The sequence below is a fragment of the Schistocerca nitens genome, chromosome 8 (assembly GCF_023898315.1).
Source record: "Schistocerca nitens isolate TAMUIC-IGC-003100 chromosome 8, iqSchNite1.1, whole genome shotgun sequence".
Classification (NCBI taxonomy): Eukaryota; Metazoa; Arthropoda; class Insecta; order Orthoptera; family Acrididae; genus Schistocerca; species Schistocerca nitens.
In genome coordinates this window covers 442,239,247-442,261,575 of record NC_064621.1, presented here as the reverse complement: position 1 = coordinate 442,261,575, position 22,329 = coordinate 442,239,247, and the positions used below count along the sequence as shown (strand labels likewise).

The 22,329-nt window shown below is 41.3% G+C and overlaps 1 non-coding gene across 1 annotated transcript; it reads right to left on the bottom strand.

Moving 5' to 3' along the window:
• Window positions 1-527: 527 nt before the first annotated feature.
• Window positions 528-601, bottom strand: Trnat-ugu (transfer RNA threonine (anticodon UGU)). Its single transcript has one exon. It is a non-coding gene; the product is annotated as a tRNA-Thr (tRNA).
• Window positions 602-22,329: the final 21,728 nt, after the last annotated feature.

Sequence of the window (22,329 nt, the reverse complement as noted above, 5' to 3'; positions counted from 1 at the left end):
TTAAGCGAAAGCAGGAATTCAAGGTAGGGATGCAAGTATTATTGCGTACCCACCATAAATCTTCTGCGCTAAAACGGAGGAACGCGAAGTGGCGTCTGCTGTATGACGGTCCATATGTAATTGTCAGCATCCTGGTGCATACCTGCTGCAGAATACGCTCATCGACCCTTGAGAGTATTTCATTCTAAGCAGTGAACGTATATCTGTTAGTAATGATTAAGTAAACTGTATATTTATAAAAAACACATACCTCTCAGTACTACTGCAAGGAAATAAGGTAGCAAAGAAATTTTATTTCAGCTGGTCCAGCCAGCAGCAGAAGAAGAAAGAAGAGAGTTCGACTTCGGCGAACTTACATAAACAACATCAGCCTAAATTTTAAATACAAAGACAGTAACTTGTTCTCGAAAGAACAGTTATTGTTGATGACCGTGCAGCTTTTCCCTGAAATAAATGATGACTAACTGACAACCTCAGCTGCTGACAGGTGTTGTTGTTATACCTCGATGTGGACAGCTGAAAATGTGTGCCCCGACCGGGACTCGAACCCGGGATCTCCTGCTTACATGGCAGACGCTCTAACCATCTGAGCCACCGAGGACACAGATGAATAGCGCGACTGCAGGGACTTATCCCTTGCACGCTTCCCGTGAGACTCACATTCCCAACTGTCCACAATTCTACATATGTATTGTACCTTATAGACATTTGCCCACCCACTCATTACTCGCGCACGCGCTGGCGATTCCCGTAAGAGTTTGGGCAACCTGTGCGCATTCGCACAGACAAAGGTCAATGGCTGGGTAGCCTTTACTATATATACAAAGACAGTAACTTGTTCTCTTTGTATATATAGTAAAGGCTACCCAGCCATTGACCTTTGTCTGTGCGAATGCGCACAGGTTGCCCAAACTCTTACGGGAATCGCCAGCGCGTGCGCGAGTAATGAGTGGGTGGGCAAATGTCTATAAGGTACAATACATATGTAGAATTGTGGACAGTTGGGAATGTGAGTCTCACGGGAAGCGTGCAAGGGATAAGTCCCTGCAGTCGCGCTATTCATATGTGTCCTCGGTGGCTCAGATGGTTAGAGCGTCTGCCATGTAAGCAGGAGATCCCAGGTTCGAGTCCCGGTCGGGGCACACATTTTCAGCTGTCCACATCGAGGTATAACAACAACACCTGTCAGCAGCTGAGGTTGTCAGTTAGTCATCATCTAAATTTTAAAGCACATGTTATGACGACATTTACGCAAGTGCGATGAAAATATTTTTGAGACAACATAATTTACTAACTGTAGCGTCGGTCAAGGACTATTCATGACTGATTGACGTATACACAAAACCACACGCCAACCAAACACTATCACATAGGAACGGATTAGATGCACTTCATACTGCATAACACTTTATGTGAAGCCAAGGCCATATGCACACACTACACACACTCGTAACGCGAGAATTCTATAGGTTTGATTCTAGTGTGTTGCTTTAGACGTTTGTCCATTAGTATGTGTGCGCTTGGGCTCGTTTGCTGATGTATCCAGATGATGTGTCTAATTTTTACAATTTCAGGTGACATCATTGCACGAATGCAAAATCTGGTTAAAAACAATCTGTGATGTCTGTAAAATTATGTAAATACTTGAATTACGTATAAGACTAAAATGTAATTCATGTATTTATGTGTAATTATATGTATTGATGAAAAGCAAAACGTAATATGTTGGTATGTAAATGTGATCAGAATTTGTAATATGTATCAAAATGTGTATAACCCAGAGATTTATGTGAAAGAGACTGCTTTAAAGACATTCTACATACATGGCAATGCCTGTAACCGCGATGAAGTATGTGTGCAAATTGTTAAAACTATTCTTCATATATCGCTACTGAGAATGATCGCGATTAAATATTTATGTAAAAACTTGATAACAAACATTCTTTGTACGTCACCAGATAAAATGTGAGCGCGCTGGAACTATGCATGTAAAGTTTAATAACATTTGTGGTGCATTTACCACGATGTAAATGCGCAAAATAATGAACTGGTAAACCACTGGACCTACCGTCAAGACGCACAAAAGCATTGAGGACAATTCCACGGGAGGATGTAATAGTCTCGGAATACGACCGCCACTCTTACCTTGGAAAAACGAGGATCGATTGCATCCATTCCTTCGCGAAACTCATATTGTGGAATGGAAATCTCGACTAATCTTCAGTCTTGCGACGCATGACCTAGGAAGAACAGTGTTATCAGTGAAAACAAACAGTGCAACGAGTGAACATGCCCACATATCGGTTGTAAAATCTGTGAACAGTGACGTCGATATGCAATAACATTTACGTTAGGCAAACTGCCAAAACAATGCTCACCTTTGCGTTATTATTGTATATATTGTGTAAATGAACTGCAAAGGACGACACGTCGTACAAGGACAGCTAATCTAAAATAGAAAGACGTTTTAAATGCTCTACTTTCCATAAGAGACAGGGACCAATAATGAAATGTATTTTGCTTCAATATATGTAGTAGTTTTAAGATTATTGTACCTGTTTTAGATGTTAGTACATATTTTTGGGTCAACAGAAAGGTCCGATCTTACTCGTCGGCTTTGACCCGTGACGTAAGCGTGTTGTGGTGTGTGACGTCATTACGGCGCGGAAAACCTAATACATGGTTTGATGTACTCTTGTTTAAAGAACATGTATACGTAATATGAAGCAATTTGATGAACATATTGATCTGTAGCGTAGCCCACTTGAGGTTAGGTTGGGAGTTTATTTTTTGGAATGCGGCCGCGGCAGCGGCCGCCTATGATTCGAAAATATTGATTTGACACTAATGAAGCCTGTGGGGGGATGGGGAGGCACTGCAGACTCCCCCCACCGCATAACGACATATTTAGTTTCTCCCCACCCAAAAACCCCCAATTTCCCACGCCTGTCCCGTTACAGTCATTAGGCTTTTTGTGAAACTTGTGTATTTCAGTGTTTACAATACGTATTCGATGTTTTTATATCCGCCATATTGGAATTGTTGTTTATGGTCGTTTCCGCGGTATTTGTGACGTCATGGGTCAAAGCCGACGGGTAAGATCGGACGCTTCTGTATTTCCATATTTTTTTCTAAAACACTTCTTGGAATGTCCTGTCACAGTGATGTCTTGTGCACACGCACATATGAACTGTATATAAACTGTGATTACCGTGTTGCGAGTTCAACTAACGGCTACTGCCAGACTGAAATACACGCGACTGCGCATGCGCAGCAGCCGCCATACCAACATTGAAATCTTCTGCAGGAGCGTCCTTTCGGCTCGCAACTCAGGGGGCAATTTAAAGGCACATTTATAGGATGGGCGTGGATACGTAGCAAAACCGTCGATATAAGTTCAGAATAGAAATAAAAAAATACGTAAGATATTAAATAATATAAGCGGTTGTATCGATTGTGGCGTGCAACCACTGAAACATTAGAATAATTACGCATCTTGCCGAGAAGACTGCACATTTTATGTTCTGGAAGTTCTCCTGATCGAACACATATCTGCCATCGCTGCAAATAATTATTCTGCACACCACCATTATTTTATGTATTGAGACGCAATCTCACTAGGCGTACTCATAGTTGCACACAGCAACAGAAGTGTTTCATTTATGTTGCAAGATAGTGTTCCATTTAAACGGCATCTTGGCAAGGCTAAAGGTTCCGTATTACAAATTATTTCAAAGGTCCAGCACGAACCAAAGCTTGGGAGTTATTGGATGAACGAAGTCCGTTAAAGAATCACACGCGGTCAAACTTACAATGAACGGACCTTACGCAAAAAGCCATTTTCAAGCGCGCAAAGTGTGTATAAACTGATCACTAGTTTTATTAATAATAATTATTATTTATCTGTTGTCTGGTGTTCACAATCCAGACAGGAAAAGCCACGGCGAGAAAAATCAAACTACGTTCTACGTTGTCTGAGGAGAGATTGAACGCCTTGTCCATCCTTCACATCAAAGCCGACCTCCTAACTGATGACCGTCTGAACTATGAAGATACGATCAACGAGTTTTCTGCCGTCAAAGCCAGACGAAAACTTTGCTGACTGGTGGTTTGTTTATTTATTCATATTAGTTTTCAAAAAATTTTAAATTATAATGTGATTTTTATTATATCTTAGAGCACATTCAGTAGATTTACAAGCTACGTATTATCTGTTTATTTTACAATTGTCGATGGCAGAACGCGGAACTAAACCTCGTTTACGTGCAGACGAGGCCGAAGGCTCCCGACATTACTAAACACCCGAATGACCCAGGCCGCGCGACGCTGTGCAGTCAAGTCATACTGATACTGTAGTATATTGTAACTGGTGCGTATTCTTGGCGTTTGCTGATATGTATAGTTATCGCGGAAATATACGTTATCAGAGAGTAAGCTCGGATTAAAACGTGTTAATAAATAACGTAGTTCAGTTCTGTAGATAAATACGCAAAAGCTGTTAACGATTAGATTATAAAACAAATTTGAATTTTTCCACACTAGTCTATAAAATTATGTAATAGCAAATCCAGCTCTGTGTTTGTTCGTCTGTATTTAGTTATTAGTTCGTGCACCGAAATCTCTATTTCATTTTCATTTCTTACGCTTTCCTATAGATTCACATATTAATACCAAACGTGTTTTTTCTATCTTCTACACATTAAAGCTATTAGGTCGTAAAACGACAGTTTAATTTTAATTTTGAACGCATCTCTGTAAAAGTACGTATTAATTTCTAATGTATGACACGTTCGCTTCAATTTTTAGATCGTAACAACATTTTTATTTTTATTTTCAACCGTTTCGTCTAAAAGAACATATTAAATTATAAAAAGTGACTGTATATCAAAAATCCGTTGTCTCCTACACGCTCTGCTGAATTTTTAGGCCATTCTTCGTGTTAGTTTCTGTTGTCTTTCGACAGAGGAATGTGTTAACACAATGCAGTTTTAACTTTGTTTTATCCGCTGCCGTACACCAAGTACAGTTCACGAACCATATTACATTTTGATTGAGCGCGACTAGATTGCTGACGCGTCCTTCAGAACAACGAATAGCAAAGTACGGAAACAGCTCAATGCGCTCCCACCCAAAACGGCAACTGTGAAGTGATTGGGTAATAGTTATTATTTAAAACATGTTTTTTTTTGGGGGGGGGGGGAGCATATATGGTGTGCCTAGGGTCGCAAAATTTTTAAATTCGCCCTTGGAAACATGTACACAGTCACGAACTTCGCGTTGTGTAATTCAGCTCTTCGCTTAACGGAAAGAAATGTTATTTTGACAAATGTTTCAATTTACTGGGAACCACAGCATCATTATTGAGTTTTTCACCAAACACTCTCATCCTAACGGCATAGCCGGTGGAATCGTATAGCCAAGAATACAATTAACGTAAGATTACCAATAACGTAAAAAACCAATATTGAGTAAATAAATTAGATTTTATTTCTGTGAAAATATAACAGTTATCAGCATGTACTGAATAATTCAATAATAAAATAACAACTTATTACTTAAAATACAAGGAAATAAATTGCATTTAATTTCTTTAAAATGTAAAATTCGCAAACTCGCGGTATGTTGAAATGCCTCAATTACTTACAGTAATATGTAAACTTCGCGTCACACCCTTCACTTTGTGGTGGCACACCGGTTGTGGAACGCTGTAGTACACGACCTTTTCAACATTGAGAAGTAATGCGTAGTATGGTGTATATTGATGGAAGCAGCAAAAGACTCTTGCATATGTAGAAACTGAAGGAATTACAGATTGATTGCTTGCGAGATTGTGACATAAAGCAACACACTAAATATTGTGGTAAAGGCTCGTAGTGTAACAGCACTGAGCATACCAACAGTACAGCCAAAGGCCATAGATCTCCAAAGTAGTGTTAAATTCTGGTATTTGCTGTGATTAATTACAGATAGCACCTGCTGACCTATTACACTGCTAAATTTGATCAAAATGGAGTGACTGCATGCTCCATTTTGTGATGCAGTTACTGGAGCATTCGAATTTTGCATCAATTATAAAATGATTTATGTAATTTAGAATCTTACACAATGCAAAAAAAAATTGTTCCTTCTTTTCTTAACCACATCATTTTCACATGTTCACTCTGGAAGGTAACTGTGATCTTATCTTGTCCCACCCTCTGAAAATATCTTTTTAGTTGAATTCCATTTATTGCTCTAAAATCTCTTATAGACTTGAAGTAAACCAGGAGAAAGGACTTGCATGCTGGATTACGGCAATTTTATATGGTACTTGACAGATGACGGGGCCGGTGGCTGTGGCCCAGCGGTTCTAGGCGCTTTAGTCCGGAACCGTGCCGCTGTTACGGTCGTAGATTCGAATACTGCCTCTGGCATAGATGTGTGTGATGTCCTTAGGTTAGTTAGATTTAAATAGTTCTAAGTCTAGTCCCATAGAGCCATTTGAACCATTTTAAACAGATGACGAGAAACTTTGACATCATGGTGTATGTCTCTCACGATTTCGCAAGAGTTTTCTCCATTTCTAAATCCCTCTTTGAAGTTAACACATACTTTTTTGCCAGTTTATTGCGAAGGCTTGTGTAACTATCACTTTCTTTTTATTCAGAGTCAGATCGTTTTTGAAGGGAAATTGGAGTAATCTGTCTTTTAAATTTGAGCTCCTACTAATCACTATTTTGCCCATGGGAAAAATCGTAATGTGAATTATTATTGGACATGTCCTTAATTTTCGTTACGTAATTGAATCATGTACTGTGTCTCTTACTGCAGGACGTTCTGCATTACTGCCGTATTTGATGCAGGCATTTCTGCTTGGTTACTACGTATCTGATAAGGTGAGACTCATTAACTCCACACCATTATTACCAACTACCGTCCAACATGTTCCAAGACTGATTTTATTCCCGACGGCCAGGAGATTTCGGTGTAGTACCAAGGATGTCAGCTTGAACTAACAACTGGAAACAACAGTTTCTTTTTACACGTCGATTTCCGTAGGACCAAATTGAGGAGCAAATCTCCAAGGTCATGGAACGTGTCAGTACATGAAATTGCAACATAAAAGTAATAACAGATAAAACAAAATGTTTATGAATCCAAAAGAGACAAACCGTAAGATTATGTAAAAGCAATCAACAATATAACACATGAACCAGCTTAAATTTTCAAGGAACTCCACGACAGAATAGGAGCGACCCATTAAGAAATTCTTCAGCTTCGATTTGAAAGCGCATGGATTACTGCTAAGATTTTAGAACTCTTGTGATAGCTTATTGAAAATCTACATCTACATCATACTCTGCAAGCCTCCTAATGGTATGTGGTGGAGGGTACTTTCGGTACCACTATGTGATCGCTCCAACCCTGTCCCACTCGCGAATAGTGCGTGGGAAGAATTACTGTCGATAAGCCTCTGTGTTGGCTCTAATTTCTCGAATTTTCTCCTCGTCGTCAATACGCGAAATGTATGTGGGGGGAAGTAATATGTTGTCAGACTCCTCCTGAAAAGTGCTGTCCCGAAATTTCAGTAGTAAATCTCTACGTGATGCACAACGCCTCTCTTGTAACGTCCGCCAGTGGAGTTTGTTTAGCTTCTCCGTAACGCTCTCTCGCCAGCTGAACGATCCCGTTACGAAACGCGCAGTTCTTTGTTGGATCTTCTCTATCTCCTCCATCAGTCCTACCTGATAGGGATCCCAGATAGGTGAACAATACTTAAGAATAGGGCGAACAAGCGCTTTATAAGTCACTTCTTTCGTAGATGAGTTACATTTTCTTAAGATTCTTCCGATGAATCCGAGCCTGGTGTCTGCTTTTCCCACTATCTGTTATATGTGATCATTTTCCTTAAGGTAGCTCTGGAGAGTTACGCCTAGATATTTGATGGCAGTTGCTGTCTCCAGTTGTTTGCCATCAACAGTGTAGTTGTGGAGTGCTGGATTTCTTTTCCTATGGTGGATTTCTTTTCATATGTATGCGCAATATGTTACATTCATTTACGTTTAGGGTCAACAGCCAGAGTCTGTACTCTCTGCAGGTCGTTCTTCAAACACATACTATCTTCTGGCGTTGCTACTTTGGTGTAGATAACTGCATCATTTGGGAATAGCCTAAAAGAGCGTCCGAAGCTTTCTACTAGATCATTTATATATACAGTAAACAGCAATGGTCCCATCACACTTCCCTGTGGTACTCCGGATATTACCTTTACATCTGTTGATTTAGTGCCGTTAAGAGCGACGTGTTGAGTTCTATCTGCAAGAAAGTCTTGACTCCAATAGCAGATCTACTCTGATACTCCGTATTTTTTTCATTAAAAGGCAATGCGGGACGGTGTCAAATGCCTTACTGAAATCAAGGAACACGGTATCAACCTGAGCGGCGTTGTCCACTGCGCTGTTGATCTCATGGAGGAACAGAGCGAGCTAAGTTTTGCAGTATCACTGTTTGCAGAATCCATGTTGATTTTTATAAAGGAGATGTTCATTTTCCAAAAACATAATTCTTGAGCATAATACATGTTCCGCAGTTCTACAACAGACTGATGACAATGATATAGGCTTATAATAGTAGGGGGACAACAGGGGTGTGGCCCCACTCTCCATTGTTGCCAAATTGATACAAAATGGCGGATCCAAACCAGCGGCGATAGATATGGCAATGTTGCAGTGATGTCATGGCGGGAAGTTCAAATTTTGGCGGGAAAATAGGTCAACTGGTCTACCTCCACTAACCTAACCCCCTCCCATCCTCCCTCCCCCAGAAATGGTGGGAAGTTCAAACTCCATCAGGACAATGCAACATACCCTGGCTACCTCGACTGACTGAAGAAAATGGTGGGAAAAAGGTTGTTGGGCTCTTCCTAGGAATTGACTGGGAAAGGACTCAGCCTATGCTGGATAGGATGGCCATAAGTCTTTATTTTGAAAGCAGTGTTTATTTAAACAATTTGAGGGAGTACCACTAACAAGTGTCTTCACTATGAGGTCTGGAGTCCAAGTGACCTAGTATACAGTACTGCCACCAGAGGGGCTGTAGTCCCTTCCAAGACATAATCCAAAAAAATGGTTCCAATGGCTTTGAACACTGTGGGACTTAACATCTGTGGTCATCAGTCCCCTAGAACTTAGAACTACTTAAACCTAACTAACCTAAGGACATCACACACATCCATGCCCGAGGCAGGATTCGAACCTGCGACCGTAGCGGTCATGCGGTTCCAGACTGAAGCACCTAGAACTGCACGGCCACACCGGCTGGCGACATAATCCAAGATGGCGGTCAGGGGGAAAAATGCCGGGAAAAGGACTCAGCCTGTGCTGGGCTGCTGGGGAGAGGAACGAGTGTACTTTATTTATTTTGGAAGAATTTATTTAGGCATGCATTTGACATAATATATTTATTACACTGAAACAAAACACTCCTTCTGATGTGCTTGGGGTTAGAGTACACCGCACAAACTACTTGTGAATCACCGAAATAATACAGTACACTGATGTACAGATATGCAAACAACTCGTAAATTACCGAAATAATGCATAGCACACCCTACAGATCTGCAAACCACTCTTAGATAACGGAAATAATGCATGTAAAACACTCTGCAGACACGCTTACTGATTATAAACTGTCGAAATAATGCATTGTGCAGCCTACAGCCCTTTAAACTACTCGTAAATCGGCGAAATAATGCAGTACATTGATGTGCAGAGAGACAAACAACTCGTAAATTGACAAAATAATGCATCTAATAGACTCTGTAAACACACTCGCTAATTGTCAAGTATCGAAATCATCCACTGCACATCTTTTCACAAAATAATTCAACAGACAGTGAAACAACTCATAAATTGTCAAAAGATAATGCATATGTGACGCTCACAATACTTAAACATCCGAAAACAATCCAGTGCAGAAACACTCAGTGCACATAGAAAACGCTTTCGAACTATCATCAAACGCAACCTAATGCACACATGCACTTTGCACGGCCAGGCAAAAGCAATCCAGCGCTGGAGCATTAGCCATTTGCTCTCGCACTGCTGCTGACAGCATGTGATATTTGCGTCTACAGTTCTTCGAGTGTTATACTGACGTCACATCTCTATGTAAATAAGCACCAAGTCACCCTCTGGAGCACACTCATGTGTTCACTGCTGCTGGCATGATCCCTCTATCTACCTGGGGTCCAGCGACGACCTAATTGTTGAGTGCCTTACCCTCGCAGACGCTGCAGAAATCCATTGCATTGCTTACCAGAATAGCACAGGCTGCTTTCTCCCTAGCGATCCTAATGGGACATGTGAGCTGCTTCTAGCCGTACAAGCGTGCTTACCTGCACAGCATGCCTGACGTATTGCCACGAAATGTGTGTGTTGGGACTCACTATCTAAAAGGGTTTCAATTTTATACTGATGTCACATGACAATGTAAAATAAGAGCCAAGTCGACCTCTCGGAAATTGTATAGTGTGCCCAGAAATAGTTAACGGTCGTTTTTGTAGGAGCTTTCATGATGTCCCAGCTTGTGTGCATGGAAATTCTTGCCATAACAGAACCTGTTTACAAAAAAATAGCGCAGAATAATGCCAAATGCATCCTTCCTGATGGTCCTAATGTGGAACCCCATCCATCACGTGTTACCCTTCCTGCTTTCAACATACGCAAACGTTCTCACCGCTATGTAGAGACTCTCATGTACTGGCACAAAGGATATCTTGTGAATGAATGGAGCATTATGATTGGATCTTATTGAATTTGCCCACCGAATTACTGATGTCGCTGATGTGGGAGCACCGGCCACTTTTTTTCTTCTATCTGCAGATGAGACTTTCAGCGACAAAAGAGAACTATTTTGTACATATTATGATATTGCACCGACAAACTGTGAAAAGTGGCCTACAGATCATCAAATGTGGAAAGACTATTACTCAATTGCACTGCTCTGCCACTGAGGGCTGGAGTTTGAAGACTAGAGCGTGAAACCGATCTCCAACCTGGCAATAATCACCCAAACTGTGTAAATGTAGTGAATATACAATTCGTATCCTGCGCCATACAAAAATCGCTCCTTTTACATCATTTGCATAGCTATCGACCGCCAGACACTCGTGCATATGCCGTGAACACAGCATAAGCACATGCACTACAGGAATACTCTTCACTGCACTAGATGTTTCCCCACAAGTCTGAGTTGTCATCTACTCCCAACGCATGACCAGAGGGCCCTTAGGGGACCGAAGTCACTCTCAGAACTATTGTGCAAAGATTGGCTCATTTCCCCTTGGTATAAACGCATTAATGTTTCTGGTCCAGACTTGCTTGCTTGCCTGTTTTCTACATGCATCTACAGACCCAGGGATTACAAGATCATATGTAATATCAAATGATTTGCCGGAATATCATGCGATTTACATGGTACTTTTCGATATCAAGCACATAGTAATATCGCTTGCATAGCAGTATCACTCACGCAACGTAATTCTGAAGATATAGACTGGGAATTATTTCTCTAGAAACCCGAAACTTTGACAAGACGGAGTATGCTGTAAACTACTGAGTAACTAGAAACATATCCCATCTGAAAGGAGCTTTACGTGACAACTCGAAAAAAAATAGAGGAAACTGATATTTCTACTCGTGAATACCGATGTCAGTGATATAACAGATCCAAATAATCCCTATAATTTACAAAGTCAACTAAGGTGTTTCTCATGTCTAGAGAACCAGCAATGTGTCTTCCGCCTGTCTTTCACCTGCTAGATGCACACATCACGTGAGATGTTCTCTTAACAAAATAAAGGTGCGAAATGCGAAGAAGTAGTAACTGGACAATTTACATGGGAGGGAATAATGGTCCAGTGCAAACACACATCCATATTAAATCTTCTCTAGTTTGCATGTGATCATGAAAGGTGTCCAACACATACTAAGTATCAGTTTGCTATTCAGCCGTCTAGAGGATGACACAGTTAAATCAGCTACATTCATATAATGTTTGCAGAGTCTTTTAGCTGCATTATCATTCCCGCCGCAGGCCACCGGCGCTGCATGCCAAGCACACATAGACAGAATCACCATTCTAGGAAAACGGGTCACATGTTCATTTGGTGCGCCGGCCGGTGTGGCTGCGCGGTTGTAGGCGCTTCAGTCTGGAACCGTGTGACCACTACGGTCGCAGGTTCGAATCCTGCCTCGGGCATGGATGAGTGTGATGTCCTTAGGTTAGTTAGGTTTAAGTAGTTCTAAGTTCTAGGGGACTGATGACCACAGATGTTAAGTCCCATACTACTCAGCCATTTGAACCATTTTTTGTACATTTGGTAGCTAAACTTACAATTAAATGTTACGATTGCGGTCTCAGTAGAACGACATTTGACAGTGAGTGAAGTATCGTAAATAGACCCTACTGATGGCTCTGGCTCCGTAAATAGAAACATCTGTACCATTCTTATGACATGACATACTCTTCCATTTGCTATCACAGTACACCACGTCAAATCCATACCTTCCTTATGACTGGACATAGTCATTTCCTTTGCACATGTCAGAACACAAACACATATTTTATGAGCCTGATTCTCAAGGTGAATATATCACTCACCCCCTACAACTAAGTGGAATACTTCGTTAGTAACTGATTGCTGGCGATAAAAAATAAAACAGACCGAAAATCAACGATGGATGGACATGTGTCATAAGTTTTTCTTGCCAGTGCTACCACCATGTCGTAGAAAGACAAGCGTAATCGTCTTACAAACCACGATATGTTAAAAAGAAACACAACCATATTACCATCACAAGCGGCCTTGGTTCTATATGTGCACACAAGTATCCATGTTAAAAGATATATAGGCTTTATAAATCCATGTATGGCATTACCAACAAATCGCTTGCTTTTTGCAGACAAATACCGTGACACTGAATATAGACGGTGATTGCCGGAGTGTATATTATCAGAGCAGCAGTGCACTTACATGTCGCCGACGGTGCACCCTCGCAATAGAACTACCGAATTTTGAAAGTGATTCAGCTGAGGAGCATGGTATGAAACCGGTATTTGTAGCTCCCTCACGCCGCTGCCACTAGATATTTCTCCAGTATTTGTAATTGTAATTTCACGTGCCGGACGCTGCTGCTAAGCATTTATTGTTTCCTTGTAAGAGGTATTGTCTGTTACTAATGATCATTTTATATAGGACTGATGTGGGTATAGTATAATTTCTGAACCGTAATCAGATGTGAGCAGTGGACGCTATACACCTCTGGAAAGCTACATTGTACATTTATCACTCAGAGCCACTGTTTTAGGGAAGTAGTTTTCTCCTTTTACAGTTCGATATCAGAGTTTATTATAGAGAAATCTGCAAGAAGGATGTATGTCACGTGCTGGAAATATATTTCTTACATTGGAATGTTAACAGCGCTGCACATGAGAAACACCTTAGTTTTTTTTTTTTTAAATTATAGCGATGATTTGTAATACGTCATATCACTGACATCGGTATTCACGAGTGAAAATATCAAATTCCTCTTTTTTTTGTAGTTTTCACGTAAAGTTTTTCACAAATGAGATAAGTTTCTAGTTACTCAGTGGCTTACAGCACGCTCCACCTTGCTAAAGTTTTGGGTTTCTAGAGAAATTATTTCCAGTCCATATCTTTGGAATTATGTTGCACGAGCAATTCTGCTATGAAAGGGATATTGCTATGTGCTTGATATTGAGAAGTACCGCGCAAATGGTATGATATTCTGTCAAACCATGCGAAATTACAAATGTTCTTGTAATCTCAGTGCCTGGAGATGTGTGTAGAAAAAAGGCAAGCAAACAAGTCCAGACCAGAAACAGTAACATCTTTGTGCCAGGGAGAAACGAGCCAATTTTCGCACAACAGTTCTGAGTGTGACTTTGGTCCACTGAGAACGTTCTGGTCACGTGTCGGGAGTGGATGACCTCCTGACCTTGCGAGGAAATGTCTAGTGCAGCGAGGAGTATAAAAAAATGGTTCAAATGGCTCTGATCACTAGGGGACTTAACATCTGAGGTCATCAGTCCCCTACAACTTAGAACAACTACTTAAACCTAACTAACCTAAGGACATCACACGCATCCATGCCTGAGGCAGGATTTGAACCTGCGACCGTAGCAGTCGCGCAGTTCCAGACTGAAGTGCCTAGAACCGCTCGGTCACAGCGGCCGGCTAGCAAGGAGTATACCTATGGTGCAAGTGCTTATGCTGTCTGTCTTTGCGGTATATGTACGAGTGTCTGACGGTCGATAGCTATACGAATGATGAAAATGGGGAGATATCTGTATGGCGCAGGATACGAATTGTATGTTTACTACGTCGACACAGTACGCGGTGATATATTGCCGGGGGTGGAGATCAGCTCCAGCGCTCACTTACAGAGCAGAGTAATTAAGTACGAGTCTTTCCGCATTTTACTATCTGTAGGCCACTTTACAGGATTTAACTGTCGGTGCAATATGGAGATCTGTACAAAATAGTTTTTTTGCTGCTGAAAGTCTCGTCTGCAGAAGGACAAAGAAAGGCAGACGGTGCTACCACACCGGCGGCATCAGTAATTTCGCAAGTAAATTCAATAAGCGCCAATCATAATGCACCATTCATTCAGAAGACATCCTTTTTAAAGTGACATAGGAGTCTCTACATGGCAGTGTGAACGTTTGCGTATGTTGAAATCAGGAAGGGTAACATGTGACGGATGGTGTGCCACGTTAAGGGCACGAGGAAGAATACATTTGGCGTTATTCTGTGCTATTTTTTCCTAAACAGGTTCTTTTAGGACCAGAATTTCCAGGCAGACAAGCTGAGACATCACGAAAGCTCCTACAAAAGCGACCGTTAACTATTTTGGGGACACTATACAATTTCCGAGAGGTTAACTTGGCTCTTATTTTACAAAGCCATGTGACATGAGTATAACATTGAGAACCTTTTAGATGGTGAGTCGCCATGCAAGCATTTTGCAGCGATGCACCAGCGACACTGAGCAGGTAAGCACTCATGCATGGCTGATGCAGGTCGCATGTCCCGTTAGGATCGCTAGTGAGAAGACAGCCTGTGCTATTCTGAGAAGAACGGATTTCTGCAGCATTTGCGAGGGTGAGTCGCTTGGAAATTAGGTTTTCGCTGGACCATAGGTAGAGAGAGGGATCACGCCAGTAGCAGTGAACATGTACGCACAGTCCAGAGGGTGACTTTGCGCTTATTTACATAGAGATGTGACGTCAGTATAAAACTCGAAGAACTGTAGATGTGACGTTCACATGCTGTCGGCAGCGGCGCGAGAGCAAATGGCTAGTGCTCAAGTGGTGGCTTGCTTCAGGCTAGCCCTGCAAAGTGCGTGTGTGCATTCGAGTCTCTGATAGTTGCGGGTGATGATAGTTCAAAAGCGTTTTTTACGTGCCCCGAGTGTTTGTGCACTGGATTTTTTTGCCTGTTTAAGCATTGTGAGTGTTGCACATGCCTTATCTTTTGACAATTTATGAACTGTTTTGATGTCTGGTGCGTTATATTGTGAACAGGTGTGCATTGCATAATTTCGACAGTTGACGATAAGCGAGTGTGTTTGCAAAGTCTTTTAGATGCATTATTTTGTCAGTTTACGAGTTGTTTGCCTCTCTGCACATCAATGTACTGCATTATTTCGGTGATTTTCGATTAGTTTGCAGGTCTGTAGGCTGTGCAATACGTTATTTCGACAGTGTATAATTAGTGAGCGTGACTGCAGAGCGTTTTACAAGCATTATTTTGGTGAAGTAAGACTAGTTTCCAGGTCTGTAGGGTGTGCTATACATTATTTCAACAGTTTACAATTAGTGAGTGTGTCTGCAGAGCATTATACATGGATTATTTCGGTGATCTACGAGTAGTTTGCAGCTCTCTAGGGTGTGCAGTGCATTATTTCGGTAATTTACGAGTTGTTGGCGTGTTTGTACATCAGTGTACTGCATTATGTCTGTGATTCACAAGTAGTTTGAAGCTCTGTGTACCGTGATCCCAAACATGTCAGAAAGAGTGTTTTGTATCAGTGTAATAAATATACTATGTCAAATCCATCCCTAAATAAATTGTTCCAACTTAAATAAAGTACACTCCTTCCTCTCTCCAGCAGCCAGCACAGGCTGAGTCCTATTCCCGCCATTTTCCTCAAGACCGCCATCTTGGATTATGTTACAGAAGGGATGACAGCGCCCTGTGGTAGCTGTACCATGTAGTAAGTCAGTTGGGCTCTGGGCTGTGGTGGATACAGTGGATGGAGCTACGGCCTCAAATTGTTTAAATAAAGACTGCCTGCAAAATAGAGGCTTACGTCTATCCTATCCAGCAGCCCCACACAGGATGAGTCCTTTTCCTGCCATCTCCCCTCCAGACCGCCATCTTGGATTACATGGCGGAAGAAACGACAGCGCCTTCTGGTGGCGGTACAATGTACTAGGTCAGTTGGACTCCAGACCTCATGGTGAAGATTCTTGATAGTGGTACTGCATCCTATCCAGTGCAGGCTGAGTCCTTTCCCAGCCAATTCCTAGGAAGAGGTGGCAGTCAGATGACTTAGGTTAGTGGAGGTAGCCCAAATGACCTTTCTTTCACGCCAGTTTCTTGGGTTAGTGGATTGAGCCAGGGTGTGTTGCATTGTCCTGATAAAATTTGATCTTCCCGCCCATCTTTCTGGTGTAGGCGAGGTCCGCCATCTTGAATAAATTTGGTAACAATGGAGAGTGGGGCTACACCCCTGTTGTTTTCCCACTTATAATTGTATGGATCTGTCTGATGGTCTTTTTTAAATAGGGGACGCTTTTCTCCAGTCGTTAAGTACCTTTAGTTGATCAAGCGATCTACGATAAATTACTGCTAGAAGCGGAGCAAGTTCTTTAACATAATCTTTATAGAATCTTATAGGTATCTCGTCTGGTCCTGAAGCCTTTCCAGCACTAAGCGATTGTAGCTGCTTTTCAATATCTGCCATTTCGATGTTTGTACGACGATTGAAAGGAGGTGCAGTGTTATGATTTTCCACGGTGAAACAACTTCGGAAGACCGAATTCATTATTTCGGCATTCTCTCTGTTATCTTCCGTTTCAGTGCCGGTGTGATCGATGAGAGAATGAATAGACGATTTTGACCCACTTACTAATTACCTTTCCTGCGCGATAACAACGGTGAAGTCACTGATGACAGTGCCACTAAAGCAGAGTTATTAAACACGGTTTTCCGAAATTCCTTCACCAAAGACGACGAAGTAAATATTCCTGAATTCCAATAAAGAACAACTGCCAAGATGAGAAACATAGAAGTAGATATCTTCGGAGTAACGAAGCAGCTTAAATCACATAATAAAGGCAATGCCTCCGGTCCAGATTGTATACCAGTCAGGTTCCTCTCAGAGTATGCTGATAAAATAGCTCCATATTTAGCAATATATGACGGTAGTATCTGTTCTCGAAAGAACACATACCGTGGATGACCATGCAGCTTTGCTAGAAATGAAATGATAGTTAAATAGACACCCTAGCTGCAAACAGGCGTTGATATACTTCACTGGGGACATGTTGAAAATGTGTGCCCCGACCGGGACTCGAACCCGGGATCTCCTATTAGGCGCACTACGAATGTAGTGGTGTGGACATGTTGGGAATGTGGATCTCACGGGGAGCGTGCAAGGGATAAGTCCCTGCAGACGCACTATCCTCTGTGCCCTCGGTGGCTCAGATGGATAGAGCGTCTGCCATGTAAGCAGGATATCCCGGGTTCGAGTCCCGGTCGGGGCACACATTTTCAACATTTCCCCAGTGAAGTATATCAACGCCTGTTTGCAGCTAGGGTGTCTATTTAATTATCATTCCATATTTAGCAATTATATACAACCACTCACTCACAGAAATATCCGTACCTAAAGACCGGAAAATTGCTCAAATCACACCAATACCCAAAAAGGGAAGTAGGAGTAATCCGCTGAATTACAGGCCTATATTACTAACGTCGATTTACAATAGGGTTTTGGAACATATACTGTATTCGAACATTATGAAGTACCTCGAACAAACGATTTATTGACACAGTCAGCACGGGATCAGAAAATATCGTTCTTGTGAAACACAACTATCTCTTTATACTCATGAAGTATTAAGTGCTGTCAACAGGGGATGTCAAATTGATTCCTTATTTTTAGATGTCCAGAAGGCTTTCGACACCGTTCCTCACAAGCGTCTTCTAACCAAACTGCGTGACTACGGAGTATCGCCTCAGTTGTGCGACTAGATTCGTGATTTCCTGTTAGAAAGGTCACAGTTCGTAGTAATAGACGGATAGTCATCGAGTAAAACAGAAGTAATATCCGGCGTTCCCCAAGGGAGAGTTATAGGCCCTCTATTGTTCTGATGTACATTAACGACATAGGAGACAATCTGAGTAGCCTTCTTAGATTGTTTGCAGATGATGGTGTCATTTACCGTCTTGTAAAGTCATCAGACGAGCAAAACGACTTGAAAAATGATTTAGATAAGATATCTGTATGGTGCGAAAAGTGGCAATTGACCTCGAATAAGGAAAAGTGTGACGTTATTCACATGAGTACTAAAAGAAATCAGCTAAATTTCGATTACGCGATAAGTCACACAAATCTGAAGGCTGTAAATTTAACTAAATACTCAGGGATTTCAGTTACAAGTAACCTAAATTGGCACGATCACATAGATAATATTGTGGGTACAGCAAACCAAAGACTGTGATTTATTGGCAGAACACTTAGAAGTTGCAACAGGTCTACCAAAGAGACTGCTTACACTACGCTTGTCCGCCCTATTCTGGAGTACTGCTGTGCGGCGTGGGATCTGTATCAGGTGGGACTGACGGATGACATCGAAAAAGTACAAAGAAGGACAGCTCGTATTGTATTATCGTGAAATATGGGAGATAGTGTCACAGACATGATGCGTGAATTGGAGTAGCAATCATTAAAACAAAGGCGTTTTTCGTTGCTACGGGGTCTTCTCATGAAATTTCAATCACCAATTTTCTCCTCCGATTGCTAAAACATTCTGTTGGCACCTACCTACATAGAGAGAAGTGATCATAACGATAAAATAAGAGAAATCAGGGCTCGCACAGAAATATTTAAGTGCTCGTTTTTCCCGCGTGCCATTCGAGAGTGGAACGGTAGAGAGACAGCTTGAAGATGGTTCATTGAACCCTTTGCCAGTCACTTTATTGTGAATAGCAGAGTAGTCACGTAGATGTAGATGTAGATTTTACAGCCGGCCGCTGTGGCCGAGCGGTTCTAGGCGCTTCAGTCCTGCTGCCACGGTCGCAGGTTGGAATCCTGCCTCGGGCATGGATGTCTGTGAAGTCCTTAGGTTAGTTAGGTTTAAGTAGTTCTAAGTCCAGGGAACTGACGACCTCAGATGTTAAGTCCCATAGTGCTTAGGGCTGTTTGAACTGATTTTACATACGACCAAAATCTGTTAGGGTTTTTACTCATGTCGGTTGACAACGTGTTACTTTCAAAATCACTGAACGCTTCTCTCATTGCTTTCCTTACGCTCATTTTCGCTTCGTTCAGCTTTTGTTTGTCAGCTAAGTTTCTACTTCTCTTGAATCTGAGATGAAGTGCTCTTTGCTTACGTAGATTTTTTCTAAGACAGCTATTAAATAGTGATGGATCTTTCCCATCGCTTAAAACCCTACTGTGAAAATACTTGTCTAGGGCATATTGAATGATGCCTTTGAATATTTTCCATTTGTTCTTCACATCTTCGTCCTCATCACCGATTATTTGATGGTGTCTGCTGAGATTCTGAAATTTATATCCTGTAACCCTTGCTGAGCAAATATATCTTCCTACCTTTCTTAACATTCCTTGTAGGACCCGTCGTCATACAAACTTTACGATCACTGATACCTTCCTCTACGTTAACTGATTCGATAAGTTCAGGTCTGTTTGTTGCCAGAAGGTCTATGATGTTGCCCTGACGAGTAGGTTCTGTAACTATCTGCTCAAGGTGATATTCGCAAAAGACATCTAGAGCAATGCTACCAGTTTTGATGGCATAAATGGATGCAGAAGTGTACTGCACACCTTTCTGCACGAGAGTCATGGAAGTGCGATCCAAGTGCAGATTTGATTTCTGCCCATTATCAACTGAATGAAAGGTGCTAATTCTTGGGAATAAACTGATGTTGTTAACAAAGAAACAACAATAAAGAATATTTATACTAAGGCCAATGTCAGTATAACCAGACTAATGAACGGGATTCTACAAGAGGTTCGTGAACTTAACACCACTTATTGCCCGAACCGCCCGTTTCTCAGCCAAAAATATCTTTTGAGATCGGAAAGACTTACCGCAAGATATAATACCACACCTGATAAGCGAATGAAAATAAGCAAAGTAGACTACTTTTCGTGTCGAACTATCACTTCCTTTAGATACCGTTCGAATAGTAAAAATGGCAACACTAAGTCTTTGAACAAGATCCTGAACGTTGGCTTTCCACGACAGTTTACTATCTATCTGAACTTCTAGAAATTTGAACTGTTTAGTTTCACTAATATGTCCATTCTGTGAAATTAAAACGTCGGGTTTTGTCGAGTTGTGCTTTAGAAACTGTAAAAACTGAGTCTTACAGTGATTTAATGTTACTCTATTTTTTACAAGCCATTAACTTATGTTAGGTACTGCACTATGTGAAATATAGCCAATGTTGCACACAACACCCATTACTACCAAGCTATTGTCATCAACAAACAGAAATATCTTAGAATTACGGTAATATTAGAGGGCATATCATTTATATAAATAAGCAACACTAGTGGCCCCAGTAGTGATCCCTGGGGCGCCCCCCATCCCATATAACAACCATTCTCAGCACTGTGAATAATGACAGTTTGCCGTCTGTTATTAAAGTATGAAGTGAACAAATCGTGAGCTACTCCCCGTATTCCATAATGGTCCAACTTCTGGAGCAACATTTTGTGATGAACACAATCAAACGCCTTAGTTAAATAAAAAAAGATTCCTACCGTTCGAAAACTTTTGTCTAATTCATACAGTACCTCACAGAGAAAAGAGAATATAGCATTTTCAGTTGTTAAACCACATCTAAAACTGAACTACACATTTGATAGCAAATTATGTGAAATAAAACAATAAATTATCCTTACATACATAACCTTTTCAATAACTTTAGCGCCGCCCGGTGTGGCCGCGCGGTTTGAGGCGCCATATCACTGATTGCGGGGCCCTCCCGCCGGAGGTTCGCGTCCTCTCTCGCGTATGGGTGTGTGTGTTGTTCTCAGCATAAGTTAGTTTAAGGAGTGTGTCAGTCTAGGGACCCATCACCTCAGCAGTTTGGTCCCTTAGGAATTCACACACATCTGAACATTTTTGAACAATAACTTTAGCAAGCACTGATGGCATGGAAATAGGTCTAAGATTGTCTGCAGTATCCCTTTCTCCCTTTCTATAAAACGGCTTTACTATTGAGTACTGTAATCGTTCAGGTAACTGACCATCTTAAAGGAAAAATTACAAATATGGCTAAGTACAGGGCTAATATGTGCAGCACATTATTTAATATTCTTCCAGGCACGCCATCTTATCCATGAGAGGCCTTAGTCTTCAATGATTAAATTATTAACTCTGTCTCCACCTTGTCATTATCACAGAGGAGTATTTCAGACTTCAATCTCGGAAAGGCATTTTCCAAGAGAGATATTGATTCCCTGTAGAAACAATGTTTTTATTTAATTCAGTAGCAATGCTCAGAAGATAATTGCTAAATGCTATACATATACCTGACTTATGAATAACAGAAGTAGTTTTCCTACGAACTGACTTTATGTCGTCGGCCTTGTGCTGCTGACCAGACACTTCCTTCACAACTGATCATATGGTTTAAATTTTATCCTGTTAAGTGGCTATTCTATTTGGGTACCACATACTCTTTGTCTCCCTAATAACATTTAAGCACCTTACAATAATGGGCTACCATTGCTTGATTGGGACTTCTTCTGACATTGTGATATAATCGCCGCTTTGTTCTACATGATATCCTTATCCCACTAGTCAGCCACCCAAGCTGCCTTTTACGGCTAGTACCCTATTTAGAACGTTCTAATGGAAAGCAACTCTCAAAGATCATGAGAAATGTGTTATGGAAACCATTATATTTGTCATCTATGTTATCGGCACTGTAAACATCCTGCTACTCTTGTTCCTTAACGAAGTTTGAAACACTCTTTTGGCGTTGGATTAGATTTTCTA